This window comes from Symphalangus syndactylus, chromosome 12, assembly GCF_028878055.3.
Source record: "Symphalangus syndactylus isolate Jambi chromosome 12, NHGRI_mSymSyn1-v2.1_pri, whole genome shotgun sequence".
NCBI lineage: Eukaryota > Metazoa > Chordata > Mammalia > Primates > Hylobatidae > Symphalangus > Symphalangus syndactylus.
Genome location: NC_072441.2, coordinates 58049698 through 58065402, shown reverse-complemented (window position 1 = coordinate 58065402; position 15705 = coordinate 58049698). Strand labels below are relative to the sequence as shown.

Genomic DNA, 15705 nt, shown 5'->3' with positions numbered 1-15705 from the left:
ATCATTTCAGTTTCTCAAAGGTATGTCAATTGGAGCTAGGATAATATGTAATAAATAATATCCATACTCCCTGCAAAATTACAAATAGGATTTCAGTCTTGCCTTTATTTTTATTTTCTTATTTCTTGGATTTGGGATTCTGGCTCATTACAATCTTTTGAAAAGCCTCAGCAGAAGTGTTTATATGTGACCCAAAATAAGATCTGCATATGTTATATGTCATAGGCAACATGCTATTTAAAAGTTTAGAAATTGCTAATTATTGGAGATGCTCAAATGGTTGAGCCCAAAAAGGAGAGCTAATGCTGCTGCTCAACAAAGCATTGAGGCAGTTTGAACAATTTTAAAGGATAAAACGAAGGACTCAGAGTATTCTGAGCCTAAGGCTATGGCACGGAGCAGCCACAATATTACCTTGCCTAGAAACCACAAAACAGTTTAAAGTATCGTTGTGGGAATAGAAAAAAAAAAAGTGCTTAGAAGTGTTTGAGTTTTAATATTTCTGAGTACACAAAAGATAAAAAGTATTGAAATGCAGCATTACCATATCTGAACCTATTTAATGTCTGTATTACAAAATCTCTTTGGGTTTTTATAAGAAAAACAGTGGTGGAAACATCAAGGGAAAATAATACCACTTTTCCCACATTAGAATATTGTGAAACTTTACAACTGAATATGTTTTTTCATTGTCATTTAGAGACACATAGAGATAGGGAGAAAGACTAGCTAATGGCTTGCTTTCAAATTTAATGACATAGATAATAGACTCACACATAGTAAAACAAGCTGTGAAGTTTTGTTCTTCTGAAATGCATTTGTGTATCTCATTAATCCATAGGGCTCAGTTGCACTTTGTATCTGTGGCTTTAGTTTTTTCAATGAGTTTCTGGCACCACAGGCTCTGTCACCCGGGAAGCTTTCTTAAAATGATTGTTGCCTAATAGTCGTCACAGTGAAGTTGTTTACTGCCAATGGTTAAAATTAACTGTAGTGTCTGTTTGCCTAAGAGAAACACAAATTTGAAATGAGAGCCTCGGCACTTTCGAGTTCTCATGGAGTCCTTACATCAAACATATTCACAAAAGCATTAAACAATTCAAATAACAGTCAAGTTTTAATATGGTATATTGCTGTATCCTTTCTGTAAGTCTAACTTATATAATAACAGCAACAACATCAAACCCCAACCTTCCTTGTGTTATTCAGTCTGGTAGGTAATCTTGAGCCTCACAAGGCAGAATAGCTGTTTTAATTTATTTTTTAACTAAGAAAACAATGCTGGCATTTTTTTCGCATACAGTGAGAAAATTATTATAAAACACAGGAGAAGGGTATTAGATCTATCTTCATGTTTATTAGAGGGAAAAATAAAACAAACATTGATGTGGGCTCAAAAATCAAGTTTTATTTTCCTACCTGCCAAAATATCTCTGACAGATCTTATACTGTTTACTGATCTTTACTATTTCCCACGAAAGATGTGATGTGTTTTACCTATCTTATCTCATTTGGCTTATTTCAACAATGTGAGATGGGCATAATATTTTCATTTTATAGATAAATAAACTAGGATGCAGAGAATTTAAATAAAGAGTTCAAGCTTACATAGCCAATAGATAGTGAAGCAGTGCTTTGAACCTAAAGCCACAAACCAAGTATTCTTTATATCACATTATTTTACATCAAATTTCTTTAGCAAAATAACCATGCTTAGAAAATGCAAAAACTATGATTAGAGTTATTATTTTATAGAATTATTTTGAATTATGTTATATATCGATCTTAGAAATCAATGCACTTAAAGTTTATTCTATTTTTATTACTTTAGAGTTTCCAGTGTCTTATTGTTTTTAATTGTATTTTAGATAAACTCTCTATCCTGATCTTCAGTCTACTATCAAATATTTATAACTAAACTTCCCTAAACAATTTCAGTAACTTTACTGAGATATATTTTATATCTCACACAATTTATTAATCTATTTTAAATGTACAACTCAATAAATTCAGTATATTCATAGAATCCCATAACACATCATCACACAATACATCATCACGCAATACCTCAATCTAATTTTAGGACATTCCAATCACCCTAAAAATAAATCTTGCGCCCATTTACAGTCACTCTGTATTCTCATCTCTCTTCCTAGGTGACCACTAATCTACTTTCCACCTCTTCAGATTTGCTTTTTCTTGTCAGTTCATACAAGTGAAATTACATATGTATTCTTTTTGTCTGACTTCTTTTACTGAGCATAGTGATCCAAGAATAATTGAAGGCTAATTTATTATTAATATTATTACTGCTCAAATATCTCAAAGAGCCATACTCAATATTGAGTTCAAAGAACATTAGAGCCACAGTCCTTCATATATATACATATATAATTTAGTCTATGTGGGAATATAAAATAATGTGTACCATTACAATTTAGAGTTTATTTCTTCTCATATTACAAGCCTATACTCATATTAGTTGGTAATAGATTTGAGTGAAGTGTATTAAACACCAATGAATCCTAAAAAAAATTAGAATTAATAGGCTAGAATGAGCAGGAATTACATAAGACAATACTTTGAATATTCCCATTACTATAACTCATGTGAAGATCCTTTCAATTTCTAAAATTCTACATTTTTCCAAAAGGCCTTTCTTTTATTATCAATTTCTCAACTTAGAAAATTTAGGAAGACATACTTGAATAATGACAGCTAAAATCAAAATTACATGAATTTATTTGAAATGTAGGTGCATGGGATTGAAAATATGTAGGGGGTGGTATTGAAAATTGAACTTTATAGTCATGGAATCTGAAAAAAGGACACATTTGTTTTTAGGCAAAAATATTAGCTGTTTTTCATAAAAAATGTGTATAAATCTCAGTTGCTTCTAATTCTCAATGTATAACACTTCAGTTACATGGAGGTTGTATTTCTGATAATTACTGACAAAAATAATCATTATTAAATATAAAAAGATAAAAAATTACTGACAAGAAAAAATCAATGGAAAATAAAATACAAGAGAGAAGATTTAAAAAATATATTCATTTTTAAAATAAAAAAAATCTGCTAAATGTAGAAAGAAACACAAAATAATAAACAGAAAATCCTAGAAGTGTTATACTTCAGGTCTGTCTTAGTCCATGCTGCTGTAACAGAATACCACACACTGGGTCAATTATAATGAACAGAAACATATTGGTTCACAGTTCTGGAGGCTGGGAAGTGTAATATCAAGGTGCCAGCATCTAGCAAGTGCCTTCTTACCATGTTTTAACATGTTGGGAAGCATCACATGGCAAAGGGCAAAAAGAGTGCCACAGAGATAGCAAGAGGAGGTGAACCTGCACTTACAAAAAGGAAGCCACTCCCTTCATAGTGCTATTAGGCCATTCATGCAGGCAAAGTTCTCATACCTAAACACATTTTGAAGGTCCTGTCCCTCAATACCATTAAAATGGCAATTAAACTTCAGCATGAATTTTGGCCAGGACAAGCAGTCAAAGCATAGAAAGGTTCTAAAGCAAACAGAGGTAGCCAAATGCTAGATTTCCTTTTTAAAGTATGCCCCCAGCTAACAGAAAAAAATGGACTGCCCATGGCTTACTGATGTGCTCATTAATGTAACAGGATTCTTAGGGTGTCTCTTCACCATCTGGAAACCTCTTAGGCCCACAGTGCCCCTGCCTGGGTTTTGCTTCTGCCCATTGGACTTGTTCCACCCACTCGGCCCAGCAGGCTGTGCTCAGCTCATGCTACCAGCTTGGATCCTACACCTGCCAATGGCAAGCCAGGCGCTGAATAGCGAGAGGTGCATGAGCAAGCATGGGGTCCAGCCAATGCACACAGTCAGGCACACTGGCTGCTGTGGTGGGGAGGCAGCTCTAGCCACTGGCACAGGCATTGGCTCCATGCGAGGCTGCAGCTGGACCAGATGTGCTGCAAGCAGCTTCCACTATGGGCACTGGTGTCTGGATGAGGGGAATGTGGTGGTGCCAGAAAGCTTAGAGATGCCAGGAACTGCAGAGACCCAAAGAGGGTGTTAGAGTGTGTCATAGCCCTGGCTTGGGAAGCCTAAAGGTCTGAGCTCCCAGAAGGTGGCCACAGCTCTTCTCCCCTTCTTGTCACCTGCAGCATGGTGATCGGGGAGGAAGGTGTGTTTCGGGGGGGCATGTTTCAGCCCATTTGTGTTACATCTCTTTCAGTTCCACCGCCCTGCTCTGGCTCATGGCTCCTAGGCTGGCCCAGCCTTGCTGCTGCTTTCTATTGCTATTGCGTGGGGCAGTTGCCCCGTGCTGGCAGAGGGCAGGAGGGCTGTAGTGTTACAGCAGCTGTGGCTTGGGGAAATCTCGAAGTCTGGGCCCCCAGAAGGGTTGCTGCTCTTCACCCTTGCAGTCCAGGAGCGGGTCACCACCCAAAGCTTGCTGAGCTGGCCAGGAACGTGTAACAGTTCCTTTAGTTCCTGACGTTTGGCAGGTCCCGAGTTCTTGTCCGGAGTCCGGGAAAAATGAGGTTACATAGACAACTGGAGGGTGAGCAAGGCAGAAAGGAGCTTTATTGACTGACAGAACAGCTCCCAGCAGAGACTAGACCTGCAGTTGGTAGTTCGTATCCACAGGCAGGTCGCTCCAAGGAGAGTATGAGTGTAGTTAAGTCTGGGGTTTTTAAGGGCTCAGAAAGGAGGAAGTGCATGCCGATTGGTCCATGGGTGGCCCTGGGTGGTCCACTCAATTGGCTGAAAGGTATCCAGAAAGTTCTCACTCTGGGTCACAGACTTCACCCTGAATTTTCAGCCCAGCCTCCATGCTTCAGGTCTCCCTGGCTTGAAGGTGGGGTTTCACCAGGGACCTGCTCCTTCCCTCCTAGGAACCTGTCTGCCTCCCACAGCCATTATCATGCTGTCCACAGTGCCTAGGTTGTCAGCACCAAGGGGCATCTGCAGGCCCACACTGAGCTGCCTTCAGCCCCCTGGCTTCCCTCCTGTGCTCAATGATGCCCAAAGTCTGGAGGGGGCCAAGGCAGCATGGGGCTGGCATGTCAGCACCACCCCAAGTATGTGCACACCCGACCAGGTTGCAACAGCACCTGGGCTCGGCCACAACCTTGGTCTGCCCTGGAGCAGGTGCACGGAGTGAGAAGAGGCCAGGGAGCAGCAGGCACTTTTGAGCATGTGGGGGCAGGGGGCTTCTTGGGCCCCCAAGAGTACAGGAATACCTGGGTCCGGAGCCACAGCTGGGTGATTGCAGCTGTGCCCAGGAGTACGGGTTCCTGCACTGCCAGATTGGTAGGCACGGTGTTCCTGCTTAGATCAACTATTCCTGGACCCCGCTTGCTCCATGGGGCTTGAAGCTCCGCCATGTCTCCCCTACTGAAGTTGGCAGCCGCCCCAGATGGGCTGTCACCGCCATCTAGGCATTACAACAGAACTAGGCAGCCACAGCTGAATAAGAGAATGAACATATATTCTGTATTCTCAGAAAAATGTAGAGGTGTTACAAGACCTCCCTTGGGACAAGCCAAACTAGTTCCTGTTTTCTGTGCCAAGATAGACTGCAGCTGGAAATTCCCCAACTGACTACCAACAGACCACCTGAAGCCAGCCAGTAAATATAATTGTGATGTCTTGTTTAAAGGCCATCCAATCCAACCTAGCAACTGATTCCCTCATTCTATGGTTTTTGCATTTGTAATCTTCTACTTTCCTATTCCTACTCAGGGCGCACTTAAAAGACTGCATCCTCCCAATCTGTAGATTGCTTTTAGAAAACAAAATTTCCCTTTTGTCTCTGCACATCTCAGGTATTTTATTAACATTTCATTGTGACAACGATTGGATCTGAAGCAGCCCCAAACTCATTCCCAATGCCAACCAGACCAATACATTGACCCCTACATGAGATCTTTATGTTCAATAGGTTGCCTGCTGCACTGGGGAGGAATCAGATAGACTCTCTCAGATCCAAGATCTCCTGTTTTAAGCTGAGGTCTCAGCGACTTTATTTTCTTCAGAGAGCCTTCCCATCTGGCTCCACAGGGTACCCATTTATGGACTACACTTGCACTTTGTAGGGTTTGCTCACCCTTTTGGGGATACACTCAGGCTTTGTGGGGTAAGCTAGTCAAACCTTCAGCTTTGTGAGGATGCTCACACTTTGTTTGGACTTGAAGGGACACCTACATAAGTTGAGTGCTACGGGTAACCCAAGTTCTAAGGGAATGGTCTCTAACCAGCTGCCATTTCAGTGGCTCAGTCTCTGACCAACCACCGTCAGGTACTCTGGCAGTTTTTAAAATGTAAAACTTTAAAATCAAATTACAACAAAAAGGAGTCTGCACCTCTCAAAGATAATAAGAGCACTTCTGAAAGCGTCAGTTACAATTGGGAATCTGTCCAAGGTTTTTTTGTTTTTTGAGACGGAGTCTTGCTCTGTGGCCCAGGCTAGAGTGCAGTGGCGTGATCTCAGCTCACTGCAAGCTGTGCCTCCTGGGTTCACACCATTCTCTTGCCTCAGCCTCCCAAGCAGCTGGGACTACAGGTGGCCACCAACACGTCCGGCTAATTTTTTTATATTTTTAGTAGAGACGGGGTTTCACCGTGTTAGCCAGGATGGTCTCGATCTCCTGACCTGGTGATCAGCCCGCCTCAGCCTCCCAAAGTGCTGGGATTACAGGTGTGCGCCACCACACCTGGCCTCTGTCCAAGTTTTTAAAGGAGACTAATCTAAAGACAAGTAACATCTGCAAATACTTGAAAGGCTCCCAGACACTAAGATGGAGAGCCCTGTACCTCCCTGCCCCACCCACACCCTGCATTCCACCTCCACTTTTTCCTTCTCACCACCACCTTCATCATCTGGAACACTGTGGGAATTCAATGTCCCAGTTATAGTATAGTCCCTTTGAGCCCTTCTGATTCCTCCATGGTTGCAAACAACTGAGTGAGTCTTTCCTTGATTTCAGACCTCCCACTTCTTTGATGGTCCTGAGTTTTATTCAACTAGCTGTTCTCCTTGGCAAAAGGGTAAGTTTTCCTTGAGATGTTTTGTTTTCTAAGAAGGGGATAATTACTCTGTGGTTCCCATAAGCACATTAATACATTTATATGCTATTTCCCCTATAAATCTTCTTTGTGAGTTGGATTTTTCATTGAATCTTCAGAGAGCAAGCAGCAAGCTTTCCCTTGGCCTTTACAGTTTTGGCACTGTAATCAGGATGAACAAAGCCATCCTGTTTTTCTTAAAGCTACAGTGAAGGGAACTCAGGGCCTGACAAGCCAGCAGAAGATTAAGATTTTCTTACTAGTCAGGCTCTCAGCCTCTAATACTCTGGGATCTAGTCAAGCAGAAGGTAAAAGTCAGTTTGTCTTCTCTACAGTATCTTAATTAGTAGGAGAAAAGGATTGGTGTGAACAATCATGGGTATAGCAGCACTTGTGTTTTTTAGTAATTTTTGGTATGAATATTCATATTGTTTAATCCCTTTGAATCTTGGACATAGTCTATCCCATTGTCTTTGTCTTCCTGTTTTGTCCTGTCATAATGAGGTATACCACAGCATAGAACATGAGAGTACAACTATTATAAGACCATTGTTCAAGCCAGCCCTGCAGAATGATCAGTTTGCAGACTTGATCAGACTGGTGTATAAACTTTGCTTCGGGTCCTCAAAAAAAAAAAAAAATAGATGAGGTTTTCTCTTTTCTTGATTTACGTCCTTGAGAGCTTGACTTGTGGCCAAGTAGGAGCACTTTCAGTGTCTGCCATCGGGGGAGGGAATTATTTTCAGGTTATGTCAGGTGGCCAATCTGAAAATGGCTGGGAAGCCAGGGCATGTAAGATTTTAAGCAACACACTTTTTGTTCTGAATGTGTCATACTTTGGGGGCAGCCTGTCCTAAGAAACCCCATCCCTGAGGGCTTTTGTCATCTTAACTTTTTTTGCCCAGTTAGTCCTGGGAAAGTCCAGTCCCAAAAGGAACTACCTGGTGTCACAGATTAGTGGATTTGTGACTGTCAGCCTCATCTCCCCTTTTGGGTTGCAAGAAGTAATGTAGTTTGGATATTTGTCTCCCCACCCAACACTCTCTTGTTTCTTTCACGAAGTGATGTGCCTGCTCCTGTTTTGTGTTCCAACATGATTATAAGCCTCCTGAGGCCTCACCAGAAGTAGATGCCAATGCTTCCTGTATAGCCTGCAGAACCATGAGCCAATTCAACCTCTTTTCTTATAAATTACTCAGCGTTAGACATTTCTTTATAGCAATGTGAGAATGGACTAGTAAAAGAGGTAATGTATGCATAAATGCCATTCTTAACCATGTGTGTCAACAGGAGTCTTTTGCCATTTTAGCTATTTTGGGGAGTAAGTTTTCATGGGAGAGATCTTTGGAAATGCCACTTCTATGCCCTCTCAAGGAAATACCTTATCTCAACTGGCAAGAACTTATTCAAAAACTGGAAAATTACATCCTGGGCTTTTCATGAAGAAAGTATTGGAGTCTTCATTGAAATAAATATACCATTGAAAATTCCATTGTCAATGGCTAGAAGATTCTTAAAATTACTCTTAATAAAAAGATTTTAGAGCTCTCTCATAGTAAACAATTCCTTTATTTGTATTTATATAAAGTTTAAGTGGAATAAAAGGCACATAAATGTTATAGCCTGCCCTAGAAATTGCCTTGGCAAAATTAAAGAGCAAAAATTTGACCTAAAACAAAGTTAAAATCTTTCATATGCTTAAACTCCTTGCCTTGTATTCTCTGCCGGATTTATTAGAAAGCACTACGTCCTATAGTCTAGTCACTAAAATTCTCTACTCTTAATGCTGTGGTCTTGGTTTGATTCCCCATCAGGGTACCGATCCCATTTATTTTAAATTATTTGCATGACCCTTAAACTTTTGGGGTATGCATTTGTTATTCTTTTCCCTCCTGTGGACAGCTTTTGATTTCTTATCATTTACTTTCTGTAAGGCATGTGGGGACTTGGGACCTTTATGATTAGACACTCAGCGGAGAAGCTGAGATGCTAGAAAATATGGTTGGACAGAAATGTGGGTTAGATTCCATCTGTGGAAGAAGAATTTTATTTCTTTGAACTGCCTTTAGGGTGATTCTGGATCTTGTGAGGACTGTTTTACACATCTTTAGAGATGACTAGTTTGTCATAACCTTAGTTGAGGCTTATTAATTTTCATGAATCACTTGAAAAGGTATTTTTGGTTTAAAAGAAAAAAGCCAAAGAAAGTGTTTATAAAAGTTAGGCCCTCAGGTAAAGTAGGCATGCTTAGTTTTCAGAGCTATTCATGCTAAGTTGAGGCATGAAAAATACCTTTTCTACAGTCAAATAAAACCAGTGAACCAGTTCCTGCTGGCCATGCTGAGATAGACCATAGCTGGAAATTTTCCAAATGAACACCAACAGATCACCTGAGGTCAGCCAATAAAAAGAGACTTGTAATGTCTCTCATAAAAACCATCCAATCCAGTCCCAGTACCTGATTCCCCTCCACATACCCAACCATCCTGTAGTTTTTGCCTTTATAATAATCTACTTTCCAACCCCTCCTTAGAGCACACTCTTTTTGCGCCAAAGGCTGTGACTTATTTCCAATCTGTAGATTGCTTTTGAAAAATAAAATTTTCCTTTTGTCTCCATTGTCTTTTCTTAACACCTTTATGATAAAAACAACAAGAAATGGTTAACATATTATAGAGGCTTACTGAAAGAAATTGTAACAGGACTTCTTACCAATGAAAGGAGGCTCAACAAAGCTGTGACCATTGCCCAGGATTATGGGGTATATAATACTACCATTAGAGAGAGTGAAATAAACCAGATTGAATATCAAAAGCAGGAACTCAAATATTCCTAATATTTTTCAGGTGTTCTGGACCTCCCTGCAAGACATTGAGCATGTTGCAGTGATGAGTAGATCCAACTGTCGAACAACTTGATAGGACAGAAATGCCTTGCTTATTCTGTAGCAGTGTGTGAATGTAAAATAAGACAAAATAGTTTGGGACTTAGCACCAAGGAAGTACTCAATATCTGTGTGATTGGTATCAGGAGTCACCTGAGCGGGGAGAGAGCTGAGCTGCCAAGTATTAGAATAGCCAATCAAAACAACAAGCCAATTAATGACTTACTGCAATGTCACAGGCAAGAATTTAAAACTGAAAAAATGCCAACTCCCCTGTCTCATTTCCTTCATGGAATGTGAGGCTGGTCCAGGGTCAAGTGGGTCAGCACAGACACGGAGTCTGCCTCACTTTTGAGGAAGTCTCAACAAAAGACTCCAGCAGTTCTATGGAATCTGAGTTGAGGGTAGGATAAGAGGGTAGGGTAAGAGATACAGGAGTAGAAAAGTACTAAGTCCTGGGGAAAGTGTCCTCAAGGCTTCCTCCCTCCTCCTTCTATTAACAGACTTTGGGAGATACCTGAAAATATTTTTGTGCAAGGCTCCAGATAAAGAGACCTAGAAATGACAGTGGCATGTAAATATGTGAAAGAGCATGAACTACCAGGCGGTTCAGGGTCCTTGACTGCAACTCCTGTCAGAGATTACAGTGCACTGGCTGTCTACCCCAACTGGTGAGGGAGGGCAGGGTTTCCTGAGGAGAGGCCCTGCAGTAAAGCCTTCGTCATTGCCTAATGGCAGGCCTGAAAAATCACACCTAGGTTTTTGTTGTTGGCGTTGTTGTTTTCTTTAACTTTTATTTTATTTTAGGTGAGATACCATCTCATACCAGTCAGAATGGCTATTATTAAAAAGTCCAAAAAAAAAAAAAAAATAACAGATACTGGCGAGGTTGTGGAGAAAAGGGAAGAAAAGGGACACTTATACACTGTTGGTGGGAATGTAAATTAGTTCAACCTTTGTGGAAAGAGTGTGGTGATTCCTCAAAAACCTACAAACAGAACTACCATTCAACCCAGCAGTCCCATTACTGGGTATATGCCCAAAGGAATATAAACTGTTCTATCTTAAAGACAAATGCACATGTATGTTCACTGCAGCACTATTCACAATAGCAAAGACATGGAATAAACCTAAATGCCCATCAATGGTAGACTGGATGAAGAAAATATGGCACATATACACATCAAGGTTTTTAACCAGAAGCCAGATTGCTCAATTATATAAGGAGGATGTGAAAATCTTAATAATGCTAGATTTTATCTTTACCTGTGGAATACAATAGTTACTCTTGTAGGTAATAGGAGCACTCAGGGTGTGTTCTTGAAAGGTAGGATAATAAAATAATCCATTGGATTAAGTTTTTAAGGGACTCATAATGCCGTCTCATTATATATAAATTAGGTAGTTATATAATGAAAAGGGAACATCAAAATGTGGAGGGAGGACATGTATTTTAAATCTCAAAATCAAGAAGACTGTGAATATATAAGAAAAAAATGATATGGTGGCAGGAATAATAGGAAGATATGAGGTAAGCTATTTATTATTATAAGGTTACTAATGTGTTGTGGGTTTGTGGAAGAGATAAATATGTGGAATAACTCATAATCAGAGAATATAGTACATGAAATGAATTTGCAGAGAAAGTAAATAAAATAGAACAAGCTCGTTAGAGAAGAGAGTATAAAGGAGAGAAATGATACTTTTCTAAGATGGAAGAGATGAAGCAAGAGAGAGAAAGAGGAAATTGAGTGAAAGATGTATCCTGTGGCCTCATATTTTTTGAAATAATAAATACTATTTGCAAAAATAAAGGAAGCAAGTGGGAGACGCAAGGCTAAGGAGATTTAACAACAAAGTTCAGAGGATTATTTCAGGAAATGGGATTGATAATCAATTATAGACAAATAGGATTACTGATCATCAATTGGGAAAAAATGAGACTCACATATACTATTAATGCATTGCATATAGAAATTATAAAAGTGGAATTTTTATTAAAAGCTGGGCAAGAGGCTGGGCGCAGTGGCTCATGCCTGTATTCCCAGCACTTTGGGAGGCCGAGACAGGTGGATTACGAGGTCAGGAGATCGAGACCATCCTGGCTAACATGGTGAAACCCCGTCTCTACTAAAAAAAAAAAAAAAAAAAAAAAAAAATTAGCCAGGCGTGGTGGCGGGCACCTGTAGTCCCAGCTACTCGGGAGGCTGAGGGCTGAGGCAGGAGAATGGTGGAACCCGGGAGGGGGAGCTTGCAGTGAGCAGAGATAACACCACTGCACTCCAGCCTGGGTGACAGAGGGAGACTCCCAAATAAAAAAAAAAAACAAAAAACCTGGGGCAGAGAGTAGGGTTACAGTTTTGAGACTTTCCCAAAATAGCACTGAAATCGAAAATTTTTCATTTTTGTAATATATGAGAAAGTATGCATATTTGAAATAAAAGAATAAAGTCAAATTATTTTGCAGACAAGGCAATTTTTCTTTAAGTTTAGGGTTTCTTCAGAAAAGTTGTATTTTCTTTATGTATATAGAAATGTGCAATCATTTAGAACAAAAATAAACCTATTTTTATGTAGATTCAGTCATCTATTGAATATTTGTATGTTTGTGTGTGTATGTATTTTATTCACTTCGAACATTTATTTCTCTGAGGATGTTACAAGGATGGTTTGTTAAAAATGTGAATTTTTGAATGCTAATAATAGCAAATATTTATTGTGGTTACAATGTGCCTTATGATGCAGTTACTTTTTTTATTCCCATTATAAATCTGGAGAAACTGAGGTTTAGAGTGTGTTTATGCCATATGCTAGTAATTATAATTCTGACTTCATCAGGAGTTTTGTTATTATTATTAGTCATCTCACAAATGTTTGAGAAAAAAATATGTAGTTTACTTTTAAATCTCTTTTTCTCAGTGTAACAAAACTGAAATTGTACATGTGAGACTCAAATTAAGAGCCATCTTCCTCTCTTTGTATTTTTAACAAACATAATAGTTTCCTCCTATGTGGCAATAGTCTGTGTACTATATCATAGCTTTTTGCATAATTGCTGATTATCTTCCTTTTTTTTCCACAGGACATTTCACCCACAACTATAAACTGGGCAGAGAATGGGAGAAGAGCATGAGGAATCATATAACAGCAAAGGATGCCAGAGAAAAATAATCCTCTGGAGAGATTTATGGTGGGCACCAAAACCAGCAAAATGGAGGAACTCATTTATTCATTTATTCCTTCTTGACTACTCCTTAGATATATACTGAGCCTCATCTTGAAAGTCAGAAAAGTGTAAAAAGTGACTAAGACTGAACTTATTCCAGATGCTTCTCAAAATACTTAAAGCAGTACATGTCTATCCAATTGCTTTCTTCTAATGTTCAGGGAATTTTTCTATTTAAACAACTTTTAAAGAAAAAAAATATAAGTTTTTTTTAAAAACTGAAGAGAAGAGAGTGTTACAAGAGGTGTCACAGCATGCTAGTGTTTTGGTAAAAATAAACATCATTAAAAGAGAAAATAATTTGCTGCAGAACACTGAGTGTTGCAGTTCTATTAAACAAGGTTTTCTCTGTTTCCTTAAAGTGTCATAAAATAATTTGGATATTTACAATCTTAAAAGATTTGTATGTTATCTCATAAGAATCATGTGCATTGTTTCTTTAAAAGATACATATCTTCATCCTATATTTGTAGAGAAAAATGTTCATAGTTAACACAGTGTTTTATAATTTTCTCTACATAGAGGAGAGGATAAAGTCCAGTGAAACTCAAATTAACAAGTGCAAAACAAAGAAAATCCTCAAACAACTCCAAAATAATTATTTGTAGGTTTTATTTATTTTGATTGACAAATAATAATTGTATGTATTTATGAGATACAATATGATGTTTTATTTTATGTATATGCTGTAGAATGATTAAATCAAGCTAATTAACATATCCATCACCTGACCAACTTTTTTTGTAGCAAGAACATTTAACATTCATTATGTTAGCAATCGTGAAATACAATCTCACTCATGTCTGGGATCTAGAAATGTCAATTTCATAGAAACAGAGACTAGAAAGGTGATTACCAGAGTTTGAGAGGTGAGTGTAGAAATAGGGGAAGGGTAGATGCTGATCAAATGGTGCAGATTTCAGTGACATGAGAGGAGTTAATTTTTTTGTTTTGTTTTGTTTGTAGGGGGAACAGGGTCTCGCTGACTTACTCTGTCGCCCAGATTGGAGTGCACTGGAGCAATCATAGCTCACTGCAGCCTCAGACTCCTGGGATCAAGTGATCCTCTCACTTCACGCTCTGGAATAGCTGGGACTACAGGCATGCACCACCACCATGCCTGCTAATTTTTGTACTTTTTGCAGACGACGTTTTGCCATGTTGCCCAGGATGGTCTCAAACTCCTGGGCTCAAGAGGTCTACCCATCTCCCTCTTTCAAAGTTCTGTGATTATAGGTGTGAGCCACAGAACCCGACCAATTTTAATGCTCTATTACACTGCATGGAGACCAAAATTAACATTTGCAGACTTTATATAGTTCACATTAAGTTTGAGAAATCTGGCTCCTGGTTAAAAAAATCTACAGGTGATTTTTTAGGTCTGGCCATAGACAATTACAAAGGCTTTATTTAACTGACAGGCCTGATGGGGAAAACGTGTCCTCACATCCCCATACCAGACATGGTGCACAGACCATACCTTCCAGTGTCAAAGGAGAGCTGCAGTCAAACACTCAAGCCCCTTTGTGTGTCTGCCTATACACATATTTGCACTTTCAGCCCAGACACTTCCATCCCTAGGTATCTTTATTTGGGGTCTCCAGAGACCTTTTTATAAAATTCGAGTAAGGAAGGGGAAAAGTTGAAGATACTTTTCTACTCTTTGCCCTTTGCTTTTCTCTCATCCCATCCCAGGGTCCATAAAACTGCAGGAGTCTTTTTTTGGGGAGCTCCCTGGGCATTGAGATGACCCCCGTGTCTGTGCTGAGCCCCCTGACCTTCAACTGGTGTTGTTGGGGAGAAAATGGAATAGGGGTGGGGCTGGGGGTTCAGCATAATCTCTGTTATTAGCCTCTTGCTTATACTATCTCAATCAGAAATTAAACATTTGATTGTTACTTTTATTTTGGGTTTGTTGCTTTGATTGGCTACTTGAGCATCTGAGATTTCAGCTCTCCTCAGCTCAGCTGAGTTCCTGACACAGTTACATAAGTTTTCTTCAGAGTTTTAAAAAAATAATTCTTAGTGTGTTAGTCACTCATTTAGATTCTGTCTCTTCACTTAGCAGATATTTAAGGAGCAAACCCACTGCCCTGCACTATGCTAAGGTGCTAACTGGTGTGCTACAAAACAGGAGAAACCAACATTTTTACCCTTGAGGAAGTGTAGAAAGTGGAGAAAAGACTTCACAAAGGAGGAGATGCTTACTAACCCCATTGAATTTTAAAATAAATTATAATGGAGAAGTAAAGTCAGAAATGTAATGAAGGGGAATGCAGTGTTATCCCATAATCGGGATTGGGATACTTAGCCCAAAGAATGTGTTACTTGTACACAAAATAGGTGATGGCTTACCAGGCTAAAAAAGTCACATCACACTATCTCCATGTTCTGACATGGAGAGAAGAGTATCTGGGCAAAGAGTGAACTGATTGTAGAAGGCTTGCTTAGATAGAGAAGTCTTGGGAAAAAATGGGCAATGGAGCTGGCACTAGACCCCAGTATTTTGAGAACAGTCAGGATGCAACAGGAAAAACACGGGAGGAA

At 39.4% G+C, this 15705-nt stretch overlaps 1 long non-coding RNA gene across 1 annotated transcript in view; it reads right to left on the bottom strand.

Annotated features, from left to right (window-relative positions):
• Positions 1 to 830: 830 nt before the first annotated feature.
• Positions 831 to 15705, bottom strand: part of LOC134733759 (uncharacterized) — a 179838-nt gene continuing 164963 nt past the window's right edge. The window contains exon 3 of the long non-coding RNA XR_010117365.1: positions 831 to 1005. This is a non-coding gene — a long non-coding RNA (uncharacterized lncRNA). The remainder of the gene's footprint in view (positions 1006 to 15705) is intronic.